General features: G+C 44.6%; 1 protein-coding gene across 1 annotated transcript in view; it reads right to left on the bottom strand.

Annotated features, from left to right (window-relative positions):
* The window catches only part of LOC138673020 (acetylserotonin O-methyltransferase-like), a 194,482-nt gene that overhangs the window by 56,391 nt on the left and 118,882 nt on the right, over positions 1-19,209 (bottom strand). The window lies entirely within an intron of this gene.

The following is a 19,209-nucleotide window of genomic DNA, read 5'->3' as shown; positions in this document are numbered from 1 at the left end:
GGCAACACAGCGTGCAGTAATCAGCGCACATACAGAGATCTGGCAATAACCAAAAACAATGAAATCACCAACCACACAACTGAAGAACCGATATCAAATCTTTGTAGAGGATGAAGATGGCACACCTAAGAATGAAGCAATACCAGCAAGCCAAAAAGAAAAGGGCACACAGCAACAAGTGACAGCAAAAAGTACAGCCAAGAAGCAACGAAGAGTGGTGGTGGTGGGAGACTCACTACTGAGAGGCACAGAAGCAGCCATCTGCAGACCGGACATAACTGCAAGAGAAGTATGCTGCCTTCCAGGTGCGATGATCAAGGATGTGACCGATAGGATACCAAAGCTCTTCAGCTCCAAGGACGACCACCCATTTCTTCTGATACATGTTGGCACCAATGACACTGCAAGGAAGGACCTACCGACAATCTGCAAGGACTTTGAAGAGTTGGGGAAGAAAGTAAAGGAACTGGATGCACAGGTAGTTTTTTCTTCTATCCTTCCAGTAGACGGGCATGGCACCAGGAGATGGAACAGGATCCTTGATGCAAACAACTGGCTAAGACGATGGTGCAGACAACAAGGATTTGGATTCCTGGACCACGGTGTGAATTACTGGTATGATGGACTCCTCGCCAGAGACGGACTACACCTCAACAAACCTGGGAAACACACATTCGCCAGAAGACTCGCTACACTCATCAGGAGGGCGTTAAACTAGAAGAAGAGGGGACGGGAAGAAAAACATTAGACTCGAACAAAGACGACCCAGGAAAACATACTCAGAAGGGAGGTAAGAACATTTCTAAAACAATCCACAGTGAGGAGATTGGAACAAAACAAAATCCTCTGAACTGCATGCTCGCAAACGCCAGAAGCCTGACAAACAAGATGGAAGAACTAGAAGCAGAAATATCTACAGGTAACTTTGACATAGTGGGAATAACCGAGACATGGTTAGATGAAAGCTATGACTGGGCAGTTAACTTACAGGGTTACAGTCTGTTTAGAAAGGATCGTAAAAATCGGAGAGGAGGAGGGGTTTGTCTCTATGTAAAGTCTTGTCTAAAGTCCACTTTAAGGGAGGATATTAGCGAAGGGAATGAGGATGTCGAGTCCATATGGGTTGAAATTCATGGAGGGAAAAATGGTAACAAAATTCTCATTGGGGTCTGTTACAAACCCACAAATATAACAGAAAGCATGGAAAGTCTACTTCTAAAGCAGATAGATGAAGCTGCAACCCATAATGAGGTCCTGGTTATGGGGGACTTTAACTACCCGGATATTAACTGGGAAACAGAAACCTGTGAAACCCATAAAGGCAACAGGTTTCTGCTAATAACCAAGAAAAATTATCTTTCACAATTGGTGCAGAATCCAACCAGAGGAGCAGCACTTTTAGACCTAATACTATCTAATAGACCTGACAGAATAACAAATCTGCAGGTGGTTGGGCATTTAGGAAATAGCGACCACAATATTGTGCAGTTTCACCTGTCTTTCACTAGGGGGACTTGTCAGGGAGTCACAAAAACATTGAACTTTAGGAAGGCAAAGTTTGAACAGCTTAGAGATGCCCTTAATCTGGTAGACTGGGACAATATCCTCAGAAATGAGAATACAGATAATAAATGGGAAATGTTTAAGAACATTCTAAATAGGCAGTGTAAGCGGTTTATACCTTGTGGGAATAAAAGGACTAGAAATAGGAAAAACCCAATGTGGCTAAACAAAGAAGTAAGACAGGCAATTAACAGTAAAAAGAAAGCATTTGCACTACTAAAGCAGGATGGCACCATTGAAGCTCTAAAAAACTATAGGGAGAAAAATACTTTATCTAAAAAACTAATTAAAGCTGCCAAAAAGGAAACAGAGAAGCACATTGCTAAGGAGAGTAAAACTAATCCCAAACTGTTCTTCAACTATATCAATAGTAAAAGAATAAAAACTGAAAATGTAGGCCCCTTAAAAAATAGTGAGGAAAGAATGGTTGTAGATGACGAGGAAAAAGCTAACATATTAAACACCTTCTTCTCCACGGTATTCACGGTGGAAAATGAAATGCTAGGTGAAATCCCAAGAAACAATGAAAACCCTATATTAAGGGTCACCAATCTAACCCAAGAAGAGGTGCGAAACCGGCTAAATAAGATTAAAATAGATAAATCTCCGGGTCCGGATGGCATACACCCACGAGTACTAAGAGAACTAAGTAATGTAATAGATAAACCATTATTTCTTATTTTTAGTGACTCTATAGCGACAGGGTCTGTTCCGCAGGACTGGCGCATAGCAAATGTGGTGCCAATATTCAAAAAGGGCTCTAAAAGTGAACCTGGAAATTATAGGCCAGTAAGTCTAACCTCTATTGTTGGTAAAATATTTGAAGGGTTTCTGAGGGATGTTATTCTGGATTATCTCAATGAGAATAACTGTTTAACTCCATATCAGCATGGGTTTATGAGAAATCGCTCCTGTCAAACCAATCTAATCAGTTTTTATGAAGAGGTAAGCTATAGGCTGGACCACGGTGAGTCATTGGACGTGGTATATCTCGATTTTTCCAAAGCGTTTGATACCGTGCCGCACAAGAGGTTGGTACACAAAATGAGAATGCTTGGTCTGGGGGAAAATGTGTGTAAATGGGTTAGTAACTGGCTTAGTGATAGAAAGCAGAGGGTGGTTATAAATGGTATAGTCTCTAACTGGGTCGCTGTGACCAGTGGGGTACCGCAGGGGTCAGTATTGGGACCTGTTCTCTTCAACATATTCATTAATGATCTGGTAGAAGGTTTACACAGTAAAATATCGATATTTGCAGATGATACAAAACTATGTAAAGCAGTTAATACAAGAGAAGATAGTATTCTGCTACAGATGGATCTGGATAAGTTGGAAACTTGGGCTGAAAGGTGGCAGATGAGGTTTAACAATGATAAATGTAAGGTTATACACATGGGAAGAGGGAATCAATATCACCATTACACACTGAACGGGAAACCACTGGGTAAATCTGACAGGGAGAAGGACTTGGGGATCCTAGTTAATGATAAACTTACCTGGAGCAGCCAGTGCCAGGCAGCAGCTGCCAAGGCAAACAGGATCATGGGGTGCATTAAAAGAGGTCTGGATACACATGATGAGAGCATTATACTGCCTCTGTACAAATCCCTAGTTAGACCGCACATGGAGTACTGTGTCCAGTTTTGGGCACCGGTGCTCAGGAAGGATATAATGGAACTAGAGAGAGTACAAAGGAGGGCAACAAAATTAATAAAGGGGATGGGAGAACTACAATACCCAGATAGATTAGCGAAATTAGGATTATTTAGTCTAGAAAAAAGACGACTGAGGGGCGATCTAATAACCATGTATAAGTATATAAGGGGACAATACAAATATCTCGCTGAGGATCTGTTTATACCAAGGAAGGTGACGGGCACAAGGGGGCATTCTTTGCGTCTGGAGGAGAGAAGGTTTTTCCACCAACATAGAAGAGGATTCTTTACTGTTAGGGCAGTGAGAATCTGGAATTGCTTGCCTGAGGAGGTGGTGATGGCGAACTCAGTCGAGGGGTTCAAGAGAGGCCTGGATGTCTTCCTGGAGCAGAACAATATTGTATCATACAATTATTAGGTTCTGTAGAAGGACGTAGAGCTGGGTATTTATTATAATGGAATATAGGCTGAACTGGATGGACAAATGTCTTTTTTCGGCCTTACTATGTTACTATGTTACTATGTAATAGGACGAGCTCTGAGACGTGGAATCTCTGTAGACTGCAGTACCTGATCTATCCTCACACAACTATAAGCAGCAGTGGATTGCGCCTATCACTACCTATGCAACTCGGCACTGCCTGAGGAGCTGACTAGCCTGAAGATAGAAATACAAGCCTGACTTACCTCAGAGAAATACCCCAAAGGAATAGGCAGCCCCCCACATATAATGACTGTTAGCAAGATGAAAAGACAAACGTAGGAATGAAATAGATTCAGCAAAGTGAGGCCCGATATTCTAGACAGAGCGAGGATAGCAAAGAGAACTATGCAGTCTACAAAAAACCCTAAAACGAAAACCACGCAAAGGGGCAAAAAGACCCACCGTGCCGAACTAACAGCACGGCGGTGCACCCCTTTGCTTCTCAGAGCTTCCAGCAAAAGTTAATAGCAAGCTGGACAGAAAAAACAGAAAACAAACTAGAAGCACTTATCTAGCAGAGCAGCAGGCCCAAGGAAAGATGCAGTAGCTCAGATCCAACACTGGAACATTGACAAGGAGCAAGGAAGACAGACTCAGGTGGAGCTAAATAGCAAGGCAGCCAACGAGCTCACCAAAACACCTGAGGGAGGAAGCCCAGAGACTGCAATACCACTTGTGACCACAGAAGTGAACTCAGCCACAGAATTCACAACAGTACCCCCCCCTTGAGGAGGGGTCACCGAACCCTCACCAGAACCCCCAGGCCGACCAGGATGAGCCACATGAAAGGCACGAACAAGATCTGGGGCATGGACATCAGAGGCAAAAACCCAGGAATTATCTTCCTGAGCATAACCCTTCCACTTGACCAGATACTGGAGTTTCCGTCTAGAGACACGAGAATCCAAAATCTTCTCCACAATATACTCCAATTCCCCCTCCACCAAAACAGGGGCAGGAGGCTCCACAGATGGAACCATAGGTGCCACGTATCTCCTCAACAACGACCTATGGAATACATTATGTATGGAAAAGGAGTCTGGGAGGGTCAGACGAAAAGACACCGGATTGAGAATCTCAGAAATCCTATACGGACCAATAAAACGAGGTTTAAATTTAGGAGAGGAAACCTTCATAGGAATATGACGAGAAGATAACCAAACCAGATCCCCAACACGAAGTCGGGGTCCCACACGGCGTCTGCGATTAGCGAAAAGCTGAGCCTTCTCCTGGGACAAGGTCAAATTGTCCACTACCTGAGTCCAGATCTGCTGCAACCTGTCCACCACAGAATCCACACCAGGACAGTCCGAAGACTCAACCTGTCCTGAAGAGAAACGAGGATGGAACCCAGAATTGCAGAAAAATGGAGAGACCAAGGTAGCCGAGCTGGCCCGATTATTAAGGGCGAACTCAGCCAACGGCAAAAATGACACCCAATCATCCTGGTCAGCGGAAACAAAACATCTCAGATATGTTTCCAAGGTCTGATTGGTTCGTTCGGTCTGGCCATTAGTCTGAGGCTGGAAGGCCGAGGAGAAAGATAGGTCAATGCCCATCCTACCACAAAAGGCTCGCCAGAACCTCGAGACAAACTGGGAACCTCTGTCAGAAACAATATTCTCAGGAATGCCATGTAAACGAACCACATGCTGGAAGAACAAAGGCACCAAATCAGAGGAGGAAGGCAATTTAACCAAGGGCACCAGATGGACCATTTTAGAAAAGCGATCACAGACCACCCAAATGACCGACATTTTTTGAGAAACGGGAAGGTCAGAAATGAAATCCATCGAAATATGTGTCCAAGGCCTCTTCGGGACCGGCAAGGGCAAAAGCAACCCACTGGCACGTGAACAGCAGGGCTTAGCCCTAGCACAAATTCCACAGGACTGCACAAAAGCACGCACATCCCGTGACAGAGATGGCCACCAGAAGGATCTAGCAACCAACTCCCTGGTACCAAAGATTCCTGGATGACCGGCCAGCACCGAACAATGAAGTTCAGAGATAACTTTACTAGTCCACCTATCAGGGACGAACAGTTTCTCGGCCGGACAACGATCAGGTTTATTAGCCTGAAATTTCTGCAACACTCTCCGCAAATCAGGGGAGATGGCAGACACAATGACTCCTTCCTTGAGGATACTCGCCGGCTCAGATAACCCCGGAGAGTCGGGCACAAAACTCCTAGACAGAGCATCCGCCTTCACATTTTTAGAGCCCGGAAGGTATGAAATCACAAAATCAAAACGAGCAAAAAATAACGACCAACGGGCCTGTCTAGGATTCAAGCGCTTGGCAGACTCAAGATAAGTAAGGTTCTTATGATCAGTCAAAACCACCACGCGATGCTTAGCACCCTCAAGCCAATGACGCCACTCCTCGAATGCCCACTTCATGGCCAGCAACTCTCGGTTGCCCACATCATAATTACGCTCAGCAGCAGAAAATTTCCTGGAAAAGAAAGCACATGGTTTGAACACTGAGCAACCAGAACCTCTCTGTGACAAAACCGCCCCTGCACCAATCTCAGAAGCATCAACCTCGACCTGGAACGGAAGAGAAACATCAGGTTGACACAACACAGGGGCACAGCAAAAACGACGCTTCAACTCCTGAAAAGCTTCCACGGCAGCAGAAGACCAATTAACCAAATCAGCACCCTTCTTGGTCAAATCGGTCAATGGTCTGGCAATGCTAGAAAAATTACAGATGAAGCGACGATAAAAATTAGCAAAGCCCAGGAATTTCTGCAGACTTTTTAGAGATGTCGGCTGAGTCCAATCCTGGATGGCCTGAACCTTAACCGGATCCATCTCGATAGTAGAAGGGGAAAAGATGAACCCCAAAAATGAAACTTTCTGCACACCGAAGAGACACTTTGATCCCTTCACAAACAAGGAATTAGCACGCAGTACCTGGAAAACCATTCTGACTTGCTTCACATGAGACTCCCAATCATCTGAGAAGATCAAAATGTCATCCAAGTAAACAATCAAGAATTTATCCAGATACTCACGGAAAATGTCATGCATAAAAGACTGAAAAACAGATGGAGCATTGGCAAGTCCGAACGGCATCACCAGATACTCAAAATGACCCTCGGGCGTATTAAATGCCGTTTTCCATTCATCTCCCTGCCTGATTCTTACCAGATTATACGCACCACGAAGATCAATCTTAGTAAACCAACTAGCCCCCTTAATCCGAGCAAACAAGTCAGAAATCAATGGCAAGGGATACTGAAACTTAACAGTGATCTTATTAAGAAGGCGGTAATCAATACACGGTCTTAGCGAACCATCCTTCTTGGCTACAAAAAAGAACCCTGCTCCCAATGGTGACGACGATGGGCGAATATGTCCCTTCTCCAGGGACTCCTTCACATAACTGCGCATAGCGGTGTGTTCAGGTACGGACAAATTAAATAAACGACCCTTAGGGAATTTACTACCAGGAATCAAATCGATAGCACAATCACAATTCCTATGCGGAGGTAGGGCATCAGACTTGGACTCTTCAAATACATCCTGAAAGTCCGACAAGAACTCTGGGATGTCAGAAGGAATGGATGACGAAATAGACAAAAATGGAACATCACCATGTACTCCCTGACAACCCCAGCTGGTTACCGACATAGAGTTCCAATCCAATACTGGATTATGGGTTTGTAGCCATGGCAACCCCAACACGACCACATCATGCAAATTATGCAGTACCAGAAAGCGAATAACTTCCTGATGTGCAGGAGCCATGCACATGGTCAGCTGGGCCCAGTACTGAGGCTTATTCTTGGCCAAAGGTGTAGCATCAATTCCTCTCAACGGAATAGGACACCGCAAAGGCTCCAAGAAAAATCCACAACGTTTAGCATAATCCAAATCCATCAGATTCAGGGCAGCGCCTGAATCCACAAACGCCATGACAGAATACGATGACAAAGAGCACATTAAGGTAATGGACAAAAGGAATTTGGACTGTACAGTACCAATAACGGCAGAGCTATCGAACCGCCTAGTGCGTTTAGGACAATTAGAAATAGCATGAGTAGAATCACCACAATAGAAACACAGTCTGTTCAGACGTCTGTGTTCTTGCCGTTCTACTTTAGTCATAGTCCTGTCGCACTGCATAGGCTCAGGTTTACTCTCAGACAATACCGCCAGATGGTGCACAGATTTACGCTCGCGCAAGCGACGACCGATCTGAATGGCCAAGGACATAGACTCATTCAAACCAGCAGGCATAGGAAATCCCACCATTACATCCTTAAGAGCTTCAGAGAGACCCTTTCTGAACAAAGCCGCTAGTGCAGATTCATTCCACAGAGTGAGTACTGACCACTTCCTAAATTTCTGACAATATACTTCTACATCATCCTGACCCTGGCATAAAGCCAGCAGATTTTTCTCAGCCTGATCCACTGAATTAGGCTCATCGTAAAGCAATCCCAGCGCCTGGAAAAATGCATCAACATTACTCAATGCAGAATCTCCTGGTGCAAGAGAAAACGCCCAGTCCTGTGGGTCGCCGCGCAAAAAAGAAATAATAATCAAAACCTGTTGAATAGGATTACCAGAAGAATGAGGTTTCAAGGCCAAAAATAGCTTACAATTATTTCTGAAGCTCAGGAACTTAGTTCTGTCACCAAAAAACAAATCAGGAATCGGAATTCTTGGTTCTAGCATCGATTTCTGATCAATAGTATCTTGAATCTTTTGTACATTTACAACGAGATTATCCATTGAGGAGCACAGAGCCTGAATATCCATGTCCACAGCTGTGTCCTGAAGCACTCTAATGTCTAGGGGAAAAAAAAGACTGAAGACAGAGCTAAGAAAAAAAAATGATGTCAGGATTTCTTTTTTCCCTCTATTGGGAATCATTGGTGTGGCTCCTTGTACTGTTATGGCTGGCAATCAGGCAACACAGCGTGCAGTAATCAGCGCACATACAGAGATCTGGCAATAACCAAAAACAATAGGACGAGCTCTGAGACGTGGAATCTCTGTAGACTGCAGTACCTGATCTATCCTCACACAACTATAAGCAGCAGTGGATTGCGCCTATCACTACCTATGCAACTCGGCAGTGCCTGAGGAGCTGACTAGCCTGAAGATAGAAATACAAGCCTGACTTACCTCAGAGAAATACCCCAAAGGAATAGGCAGCCCCCCACATATAATGACTGTTAGCAAGATGAAAAGACAAACGTAGGAATGAAATAGATTCAGCAAAGTGAGGCCCGATATTCTAGACAGAGCGAGGATAGCAAAGAGAACTATGCAGTCTACAAAAAACCCTAAAACGAAAACCACGCAAAGGGGCAAAAAGACCCACCGTGCCGAACTAACAGCACGGCGGTGCACCCCTTTGCTTCTCAGAGCTTCCAGCAAAAGTTAATAGCAAGCTGGACAGAAAAAACAGAAAACAAACTAGAAGCACTTATCTAGCAGAGCAGCAGGCCCAAGGAAAGATGCAGTAGCTCAGATCCAACACTGGAACATTGACAAGGAGCAAGGAAGACAGACTCAGGTGGAGCTAAATAGCAAGGCAGCCAACGAGCTCACCAAAACACCTGAGGGAGGAAGCCCAGAGACTGCAATACCACTTGTGACCACAGAAGTGAACTCAGCCACAGAATTCACAACAGTTAGAGACTATACCATTTATAACCACCCTCTGCTTTCTATCACTAAGCCAGTTACTAACCCATTTACACACATTTTCCCCCAGACCAAGCATTCTCATTTTGTGTACCAACCTCTTGTGCGGCACGGTATCAAACGCTTTGGAAAAATCGAGATATACCACGTCCAATGACTCACCGTGGTCCAGTCTATAGCTTACCTCTTCATAAAAACTGATTAGATTGGTTTGACAGGAGCGATTTCTCATAAACCCATGCTGATATGGAGTTAAACAGTTATTCTCATTGAGATAATCCAGAATAACATCCTTCAGAAACCCTTCAAATATTTTACCAACAATAGAGGTTAGACTTACTGGCCTATAATTTCCAGGTTCACTTTTAGAGCCCTTTTTGAATATTGGCACCACATTTGCTATGCGCCAGTCCTGCGGAACAGACCCTGTCGCTATAGAGTCCCTAAAAATAAGAAATAATGGTTTATCTATTACATTACTTAGTTCTCTTAGTACTCGTGGGTGTATGCCATCCGGACCCGGAGATTTATCTATTTTAATCTTATTTAGCCGGTTTCGCACCTCTTCTTGGGTTAGATTTGTGACCCTTAATATAGGGTTTTCATTGTTTCTTGGGATTTCACCTAGCATTTCATTTTCCACAGTGAATACCGTGGAGAAGAAGGTGTTTAATATGTTAGCTTTTTCCTCGTCATCTACAACCATTCTTTCCTCACTATTTTTTAACGGGCCTACATTTTCAGTTTTTATTCTTTTACTATTGATATAGTTGAAGAACAGTTTGGGATTAGTTTTACTCTCCTTAGCAATGTGCTTCTCTGTTTCCTTTTTGGCAGCTTTAATTAGTTTTTTAGATAAAGTATTTTTCTCCCTATAGTTTTTTAGAGCTTCAATGGTGCCATCCTGCTTTAGTAGTGCAAATGCTTTCTTTTTACTGTTAATTGCCTGTCTTACTTCTTCGTTTAGCCACATTGGGTTTTTCCTATTTCTAGTCCTTTTATTCCCACAAGGTATAAACCGCTTACACTGCCTATTTAGGATGTTCTTAAACATTTCCCATTTATTATCTGTATTCTCATTTCTGAGGATATTGTCCCAGTCTACCAGATTAAGGGCATCTCTAAGCTGTTCAAACTTTGCCTTCCTAAAGTTCAATGTTTTTGTGACTCCCTGACAAGTCCCCCTAGTGAAAGACAGGTGAAACTGCACAATATTGTGGTCGCTATTTCCTAAATGCCCAGCCACCTGCAGATTTGTTATTCTGTCAGGTCTATTAGATAGTATTAGGTCTAAAAGTGCTGCTCCTCTGGTTGGATTCTGCACCAATTGTGAAAGATAATTTTTCTTGGTTATTAGCAGAAACCTGTTGCCTTTATGGGTTTCACAGGTTTCTGTTTCCCAGTTAATATCCGGGTAGTTAAAGTCCCCCATAACCAGGACCTCATTATGGGTTGCAGCTTCATCTATCTGCTTTAGAAGTAGACTTTCCATGCTTTCTGTTATATTTGGGGGTTTGTAACAGACCCCAATGAGAATTTTGTTACCATTTTTCCCTCCATGAATTTCAACCCATATGGACTCGACATCCTCATTCCCTTCGCTAATATCCTCCCTTAAAGTGGACTTTAGACAAGACTTTACATAGAGACAAACCCCTCCTCCTCTCCGATTTTTACGATCCTTTCTAAACAGACTGTAACCCTGTAAGTTAACTGCCCAGTCATAGCTTTCATCTAACCATGTCTCGGTTATTCCCACTATGTCAAAGTTACCTGTAGATATTTCTGCTTCTAGTTCTTCCATCTTGTTTGTCAGGCTTCTGGCGTTTGCGAGCATGCAGTTTAGAGGATTTTTTTTTGTTCCAATCTCCTCACTGTGGATTGTTTTAGAAATGTTCTTACCTCCCTTCTGAGTATGTTTTCCTGGGTTGTCTTTGTTCGAGTCTAATGTTTTTCTTCCCGTCCCCTCTTCTTCTAGTTTAACGCCCTCCTGATGAGTGTAGCGAGTCTTCTGGCGAATGTGTGTTTCCCAGGTTTGTTGAGGTGTAGTCCGTCTCTGGCGAGGAGTCCATCATACCAGTAATTCACACCGTGGTCCAGGAATCCAAATCCTTGTTGTCTGCACCATCGTCTTAGCCAGTTGTTTGCATCAAGGATCCTGTTCCATCTCCTGGTGCCATGCCCATCTACTGGAAGGATAGAAGAAAAAACTACCTGTGCATCCAGTTCCTTTACTTTCTTCCCCAACTCTTCAAAGTCCTTGTAGATTGTCGGTAGGTCCTTCCTTGCCGTGTCATTGGTGCCAACATGTATCAGAAGAAATGGGTGGACGTCCTTGGAGCTGAAGAGCTTTGGTATCCTATCGGTCACATCCTTGATCATCGCACCTGGAAGGCAGCATACTTCTCTTGCAGTTATGTCCGGTCTGCAGATGGCTGCTTCTGTGCCTCTCAGTAGTGAGTCTCCCACCACCACCACTCTTCGTTGCTTCTTGGCTGTACTTTTTGCTGTCACTTGTTGCTGTGTGCACTTTTCTTTTTTGCTTGCTGGTATTGCTTCATTCTTAGGTGTGCCATCTACATCCTCTACAAAGATTTGATATCGGTTCTTCAGTTGTGTGGTTGGTGATTTCTCCACGGTCTTCTCGCTTCTTTTGGTCACATGCTTCCACTCATCTGCTTTTGGAGGTTCTCTGACACTTTTTGCACCTTCTGTGACCAGTAGAGATGCTTCTGTTCTGTCTAGAAAGTCTTCATTCTCTTTGATGAGTTTCAAAGTTGCTATTCTTTCTTCCAGACCCCGCACCTTTTCTTCTAAAAGGGCCACTAGTCTACACTTCTGACAGGTGAAATTGGATTCTTCTTCTGGTCGATCTGTGAACATGTAGCACATGCTGCAGCTCACCATGTAGGTTGACCTGGAGCAGTGGGTAAGATAGTGTGAGAGATGTGAGGCCATGACGTTTTGCCAGCAGAGTTGTTACAGAGTCAAGGCTGAAATTGAGGCGACTAGAGAGGAAAAATGTGGGATAAACTGCCGATAATAATTTGCGAATCCGAGAAAGCATTGAATTGCCTTTACTCCCTGCAGACGCGGCCAGTTAAGCACAGCAGACACTTTATCCGGGTCCATCCGTAAACCAGAATCAGAAATGACATAGCCAAGAAACTGTAGCGAAGTTTGTTCAAAAACGCACTTTTCGATTTTGGCGTAAAGATGGTTTTCTCTTAGTCGAGACAGAACTTGGCGGATGTGTCTTCTGTGGGAAGCTAGATCCAAAGAAAACACAAGAATGTCATCCAAATATACCACTACAGTGGAGTAGAGTAAGTCCCGGAAAACATCATTCACAAACTCTTGAAACACCGCTGGAGCATTACACAGGCCAAAAGGCATGACTAAATATTCATAGTGGCCATCTCGGGTGTTGAAGGTGGTTTTCCATTCGTCACCAGAGCGAATACGGATGAGGTTGTAGGCCCCACGAAGATCCAGTTTCGTAAAAATACCTGCTCCCCTAAGACGATCAAACAACTCAGGAATGAGTGGAAGTAGGTACTTATTCTTGATCGTGAGGTTGTTGAGACCACGGTAGTCTATACAAGGACAAAGGGTTCCATCCTTCTTCTTAACGAAGAAAAAACCTGCGCCTGCTGGAGAGGAAGATTTGCGGATAAAGACTTTAGCTAGATTCTCCTGAACATATTCAGACATGGCTTGTGTCTCGATAGGAGATAACGGGTAGATTCGACCTCGAGGCGGAGTAGAGTCTGGTACAAGATCAATTGGGCAGTTGTATGGTCGATGCGGAGGCAAGGTCTCTGCTTCTTTCTTATTGAAGACATCCAAAAAAGCCTGATATGAGGAAGGTAAATTTGAGGACTCAGAAATAAGACGAGAAGGTTTTCTTGGCTGAACCCGAAGAAGACAGTTCTTCTGACAGAAGAGACCCCAACGCAGGATTTCACCTGACCGCCAGTCAAGAATAGGCTCATGAATCCTCAACCAAGTAAGACCAAGCAAGATAGTATGAGACAAGGAAGGCAGCACATAGAAGGCGATCTTTTCCCGGTGCAGAATTCCAATTTGAAGCTCCAATTCTTCGGTAACCAAGGTAACGGACTCCCGCAGAGGTTGCCCATCGACCGACGCAATCTGTCGAGGAGTCTCCAGGGATCTGACCGGAATCTGCAATCTCCTAACAGCCTCGAGATGGATGAAATTCCCAGCAGCCCCAGAATCTATATAGGCGAAATCAGAAAAACGCTTATCACCCAAATGCAAAAGAACAGAAAGAGTAAGGGGTTGAGAGGGTTCAGAGATACCTAGGGAGACCTCTCTTACCTGCCCTAGGTGGAGGCGCAATAGAAGCAAAGACCTTGGGTTAGCCTTTCCCTCCGACGCTGGTCTACAGGTTTTAGGCGATCCACCTGCATAGGGTCTGGAGCAGTACTAGCAGAAGTCAAATCTGAACGAGGACGGGAAGAACTAGGAATAGCCGGAAGAAGACGAGGAGACCTTCTCTCTCTAGTGATTTCTCGAGAACGTTCTTGAAAATGTAAATCGATGCATGTTGCCAAAGAAATAAGATCCTCCAGGGAGGTCGGAGTATCACAACCCGCTAACTCGTCCTTGATCCAAGGAGAAAGCCCCCGCCAGAAAGCTCCTACCAGAGCCTCATTATTCCATCCTAATTCAGATGAAAGAGTGCAAAAGCGGATGGCGTATTGACTCACCGAAAGCATACCTTGATGGAGGTTAAAAAGGGACTCTGTGGTAGAGGCCAAACGACCCGGTTCATCAAATACCTTACGGAAAGTATCAAGAAAGATGGAAAGTTGAGAAACAAGAGGATCATCCCGCTCCCAGAGAGGATTAACCCATGCCAAAGCCTCACCCTCCAAGTGAGAAATTACAAAGGCTACCTTAGCACGGTCAGTGGGATACTGCAAGGGAAGTAACTCAAAGTGGAGCTGGCATTGGTTTAGAAACCCTCTACACAATTTGGGATCCCCACTATAGCGAGGAGGTTTAGCCAGACGAGGAGGTGGGTGAGGGACCGAGGCCAGGGGGAAAACGGGAGCAGAAGCTTGAAGAGCACGAAGGCGATCATCCACTGAAGCCATAAAATTAAGTATATGGGCTTGAGTATCTTGCTGTTGAGCTAGCTCCTGTTGGAGAGTAGCCAGCTGCGAAGCACTACCGGGATCAGAAGCCTGTAGCACGGAGAGACAAGACTCCATAGACTTCAAAAAGGACATAATCTTGGACTGATTTTCCCGTAGGAACAATAACTCCTTCTGAGTTGGAGTCGAGGTCCTAGCGGGGTCCATGGCCTGTCTGTACTGTGAAAATCAGACTGCACTCAGATGTCATCTGAGTGCAGTCCTATTGTGAGATCTTTTGGAATACCTGGGATGGACCCGCAGATCCACGACAACGAACCTCCCAAGGGTGAGCTGACCAGGTAGACCACCCCCTATACAGGGAGTGTTATGGGCAGACCCAAGGGAGACTATTGCCGCAGAAGCTGGAACCCGGAGACAGGTAGTAGGAGGTACAAAATAGAGAAGCTAGGCATAGGACGGACAGAGCGGGGTAAGATGAAGTACAGTTAGGTAAGAGCTGGGTACAGGCGAGACCAAAGGAGCACTGCGAAGGGGAAGACACAAAGGAAGCAGGACAGGACAGACACCAGACTAACAGAGTACGGAGAGGACACTGGGAGGGCTGGACTGGACGAGGAGACAAGGAAGCCTGGGAGAGACAGAGAAGCTGAACTGACTGGACAGAGTGGAGACTAAAAACAGGCAGTGCAAAGACAAAGGTGGACCTGAGTCACAGAAGCATAAATGACAGACAGGCAAGGAGCAGAGGAAGGAATCGCCTTATATACATGGAGTACTGGAGGACTTCCGGGTCACGGTCCTCTAGGAACACAGAAAGGAGATACAGAGCGCCTGTAAATCAGAAAGAGGAAGTGCTGGAGTGAGCGGTGCGCACGCGCACCCAACGAGAACCAGGGAGCGGAGAAGAATGAAGGAGAGGACACGCGCCTGCAGGAGGAGTGCGCCGCAGCGGGTAAGAATGAGCGGAATAATTTGGCCTATTCTTGAATGCCCAGCAGCCAACGACAATGCGATCTCCTGTTGCTGGAGACCTATCCTAATGTGAATCCTCTACTAGGATTGCCTGTATTTATATGGGTAGGAAGGACCCTGCTACTGTCATGAAGCTGCAGTGCAGTACAGCGCAACCTCCACCAGGGGGAGCTTGATAGGGAAGCAAGACTGCACACACTGAGCAGCAGAACAGACGCCACCAAGTGGCGAGAAAGTGGTCAGAAAAGCCGAGTCAGAGCGCGAGATAGCACGACAGTACAAAAGGATTTAGACAGAATGGATAGTCAGGATGTAGCAAGAGATCAGTAAACCAGGACGGGTAAAATACGGTACAATAGGGACAAATCGAAATGGAGTCAATAGCCAAGCCATGAGATCAGAACCGGAGAATCAACCAGATCAACAGACAGAGAAACGCTGGGAAAGGGCAGACAGAAGGAGATAACAGACACAGGACAAGTCAGGGTTCACAGCAGGACAAATCAAGGGCTTCCAGAGTCAGTTTCACACGCCGAAGGCAGAACTATAGCTGACACCACCCTCAGGATACCTGGGAGCTAAATAGCAAACCTGAGCCCAGAATGAGGCAGAGCAAAGTTAACCCTTGACATGACCTGCCCGGAGAAAGAGCAGTCAGAACTAAACTCTGGAATGAATCATGACAGCTACAATTAAAACTGCCATAGGCTGATGTGTGTAGTGCTCGGTCAGAGAGCTAATATATAAATGACAAGTCTGACTGTCACTTCCAAACAGAAAACTGGTGTGTACAGGTTGTGACAGGGCCACTGGCAATGTATGCGAGAGGAGATATGTATCACGAAGATTGATATGTTCCATGATGTGAAACCAAGAGTTTCTCTTCAGCATGTTATGTGCTGAGCGGTTAATCGGCCATGTCAGGGTTGTTTTTTTTGTGAGTAGGTGTAAGAGATGGGTGGGATGGCTACTCACCATATCTAACCTCAATGGTGTGGTTCGGCAGGTTAAATGTCCGGCCACAGAGATTGTGCTGAACTGTGCTCTACCCCGAGCACACGAATACCCACAGGCATGGAGAGCCTGTGTGTTGTGACTGTCACACAGCCACGACACATGCAGCTGTGGTGCCAGACACCTGATTGTCGGAGCGCTCCAGGTATTTGGGTTCCCACTGCAGCTTCTTCGGTAGGCGCTACAGCTTGCTGAATAAGGAGGGAGCCGAAGATATTTGCTCATGTCTACTGGTGATCTCTGTATTACCTGTACACTGACACTATATACAGAGCTCCGTTATATGTCACCTGTGATCACTGTATTATGTGTACACTGACACTATCTACTGTGTACTACATACAAATCTGCTGTGCATAATGGCACTTATGGTAAAATTAGTACTGTGTTTTATATTAATTAATAATCAGCATTGTAGCATTCGGTCACTATGTGACTTTAATATGTGGTCCGGACATGGTGTGGCCGTATTTGTCCCTTGTATGTGGTATTTTTTCGTAACTATGTGGTGACAATATGTGGTCCACCTATGGGGTAGTGGTATTTTATGCCTTGTTTGTGGTATTATTTGGTCACTATGTGGTGGCAATATGTGGTCTGGTCACGGTGTGACAGTATTTGTTCCTTGTATGTGGTATTATTGTTCATTTAAAAAAAAGGATATGACATATTCCCTTAAAAGAAACATAAATAAAAATATACCTAAAAAGACTATTTGATATTTTAACAAATATTTAATATTTAATAGGTTAGCGTAGAGACCTGCCAAAAGAGTCTACCTTGTCATGGTGGTGGCTTGAAAAAAATTATTTAGCCGAAACAAAAGCTGCTGGCTACTGTATGTATGTTATCTGGTGTTAGATGGGAACTGTTATTGAGTGATTGGTGAGGACGTGGTGCAGATGAGGAGTTTTTCTATGAGTGGGCGGTGGGACTATGAAAGGTTCCAGGTTTGGAGGTGGAGCTGGGGAGGAGCCTGGGCTGAGTCTCAAGGGGGCCCAAAAATTTTGCCAGTATGGCATATGCCAGTATGTGCGCACACGCTGTTTGTCTAATGTGCACTGCTGTCTTTGTGTGATGTGTGCGTGCGCCGTTTGTGTGATGTGTACGCTGTACTTGGTGATGTGTGCACACTCCTGTAAAATACTGTATACTTGTTGCATTGTGAGGTGCAGGATCAAGCTGTGGGGGGAAGGGTAGGCAAAAGGTACATAATATTGTAATGGCTGCAGGAAGACAGTGGCTTTGAAACACTGAGTGGCTAAATATCACAATGTGATAGTACTGTATGTAATGTTAGTGAATGTGGTTGCCTGACCATGACACAAAATTAATTAATCCAATTTATTTGGATTCATTTAGTGAGATTTTGCTGCCGAATAATGTGATCTTTTAATGTGCAAATTGTGTCACAGCAGCCAAATTCTTAGCCTAAGGCCGGAGTTACGCTAAGTATATTAAAAATCGGTCCGAGTCTCCCTGTTGAGAGTCTGGCGAGTGTAATGTGAGTGTCATGCGAGCACAATCCAATTTTTCACACGTAGCATCCTATTTAAATTCAAATGCAGTGCAATTGCTATCCGATCGATTTTAACATGAACTTTTACATAGAGAATTGCTCTATGTCATTTAAACATCGTTTTCAAAGGAAATATTCAACAAAACATAGATAGAAAGAATAAAAGCTGGCAATTCATTTGCCAGGAACAGTAATATTACAGAGTGCCAGGTTAGAATAGAACTCGCAGGACCTGTGTGACGGCTCCGTGAGCAGGAAAACTTTCTCACGCTCACGGTGCCGTCTTATAGGTTATAAGAGTTCACAGAGAGACAAGGTGCTCAGTCTCTCTGCTGGATGACAGCCTGTATGGTCACATCATGCAACCATGCAGCCTGCCATCTAGATGTAGCAGAGCTGGACCCGTCGTGGGACAAATGGATTAGCTGCATCTATGCGGAAAGGTGAGGAATATTGTTGTTTCTTTTTAACTCTTTTGCAGATGACGAGGGCATTGGGGGAATGGGCGAGGTCATAAGTATGGTTTAAGATTGGAGTCTTTGTCATGCTTTCAATTAAAGGACTTTTTTCTGGGTGTCTGTTTTCATACAATGTGACTATGTGGTTAGTAATGGGGCTTCTTGTTGATGCCCCTCTATTACTAACATCGGGGCTTGATGTCACCTGACAATACAAAGGTGACATCAACCCCCCAACTATCACCCCACTTGCCATCGCTACAGGGCAAGTGGGAAGAGGCTAAGTGCCAGAATTGTCGCATCTTTGAATTTTAGAAATGCGCCTTTTCTGAGGTGGCCGAGAGCTGATGTTTTTAGCCTGGGGGGCTAGTATCCATGTCCCTTACCTAGGCTATTAATATTAGCCTGCTGCTGTTTTCATACTCTTTGCTAGTTATTAATCATAGGGGGACCCTACATCATTTTTTTTAGGGTCCCCTATTTTAATAGCCAGTAAAGGCTAAGTATACAGTTGTTAGCTGATATTAATAGCCTAGGATGCTCAAGGGGTATTACCGCCTTCCCAGGCTATAAACATTGGCCTCCAGTAGCCGGCTTTCCCTCTCCTGGTTACGAAAATAGCATGGGAGCCCACACCATTTTTTCTCAGAAAAATAATCTTTTATTACATACATATACAGTAAGCTGCACAAACACAGTACTAATTGTATTTGTCACAGACATCTATATATCTACTTATTCTATTT

This window comes from Ranitomeya imitator, chromosome 3 (assembly GCF_032444005.1).
Source record: "Ranitomeya imitator isolate aRanImi1 chromosome 3, aRanImi1.pri, whole genome shotgun sequence".
NCBI lineage: Eukaryota > Metazoa > Chordata > Amphibia > Anura > Dendrobatidae > Ranitomeya > Ranitomeya imitator.
The sequence above is the reverse complement of the archived record's forward strand: the minus strand, read 5'-3'. Positions and strand labels throughout refer to the sequence as shown.